Genomic DNA, 1817 nt, shown 5'->3' on the forward strand with positions numbered 1-1817 from the left:
GGACTAAACCGGCAACTATTTTTGTTGACCTTTGTCCATGGAAGGTCCCTGCAAAATTTCATTGAAATTGGTTCAGGGGTTTTGGTGAAGAAGATTTTTGAAATTTCGGTCAATTCAACCCTTTTTGGCCCCGCCCCTCAGGCCCCTGGGGGCGGAGGACTAAACCGGCAACTATTTTTCTTGACCTTTGTCCATGGAAGGTCCCTGCAAAATTTCATTGAAATTGGTTCAGGGGTTTTGGAGAAGAAGATTTTTGAAATTTTAGTCAATTTGCCCCCTTTTGGCCCCGCCCCTCAGGCCCCTCGGGGCGTAGGACTAAACCGGCAACTATTTTTCTTGACCTTTGTCCATGGAAGGTCCCTGCAAAAATTCATTGAAATTGGTTCAGGGGTTTTGGAGAAGAAGTCGAAAATGTAAATTGTTTACGGACGCACGACGGGCAAAAGGCGATCGCAATAGGTCACTTGAGACTTTGTCTCAGGTGACCTAAAAATCAAATAAAGTGGTAATCCTGAACTTTAATTAGTTGCTTTACTTCTTTTCGCTTCCTTTTGATTACAAAACTTTCTCAAACTTTCTCAAGAACTTAATTATGTCTGAATTGTTTAGTGTACACACTTGATAAACATTGATAGTCCTAGTAACACAAGCGCAACAATTTGTCTTTTGATATGGACGTGAATGAAAAACATAAGCAACTCAAATTCCACTAGGTTGGTCAACAACAGCAAACATGAATATGTTATTTTTTAAGCTTGATGTTTATATTATGCCAACTCTGATTTTCCGTTTTATCTGAAAAATATTAAAATGGAATTGGAGATCTCGAACAAAATTGGTTATTTTTGCCACCAAAGCAAATCTTATGAACATTTACATATACATTCCATTTCATAATTTGCAATTATTTTTAGTTAGTGTTCCTATAAGCAAAACCACTAAAATCAGATATAATGCAAATATGTAATGGAAAATAACTGACTAACTTATTCTTTGCCAATGTCTACCAACAATCACCCCATACACTAATGTATAATATCAAATCAATATTAGTGCTATAATGCCTACTACATCTTACAAAACAAATTTTCACAATACATACTGTCCTTGCCATTTGTGTTACTCTAATATACATTTTTTCCATCTTTCTTTTTAGTGTACCCTCACAGTAAAAGTGAATCTTCTTGGCAATAGTGAACAAAGAACCACAATGTATGGCACAACATCACTACAAACAGCAACACTTGCCGATGGAACTGGCAATATCAAATTACCACTTTGGGGTAATAATTCCTCAAAGGTCCAAATTGGTAAAAGCTATAAAGTGACCAACCTATGCAGTAAATATTTCAACAAGATTCTGCAAGTCAATACAACAAGAGAAACACAGTTTCTAGAAACTGATGACCTTCAACATGTTGATGAAACCATACCCGATATCCAAGTTACAACAATCACTGGAAAAAGTGCAGCAAGTGCAAATATCTTCAACAACAAAATGCATCAAATGTTCAAAACCATTAAATGATATTGACACGCCAGTCCAAGGTACCTCAAACTCCACAACAGTCCGATGTCCAAACTGTAAATGCAAGCAAAGATTGGAAGATGTATTAAACTACAGAAAAGCAATCATGGGTCTTGTGGACACAAACAATTGCCAGCACAACATTGTTGTGTTCTCAGATGTCTTGTCATCCTATTGTCTTGAAAACAACATCACTGATAAAGATGATGACAGTCTTGAAGACTACCTTTCTTGAACAAAACCAGATCACAGTTAATTGCCAAAAAGATTCAGACATTGTTACAAAAAT

Source organism: Mizuhopecten yessoensis, unplaced genomic scaffold (genome assembly GCF_002113885.1).
Source record: "Mizuhopecten yessoensis strain PY_sf001 unplaced genomic scaffold, ASM211388v2 scaffold11151, whole genome shotgun sequence".
Classification (NCBI taxonomy): domain Eukaryota; kingdom Metazoa; phylum Mollusca; class Bivalvia; order Pectinida; family Pectinidae; genus Mizuhopecten; species Mizuhopecten yessoensis.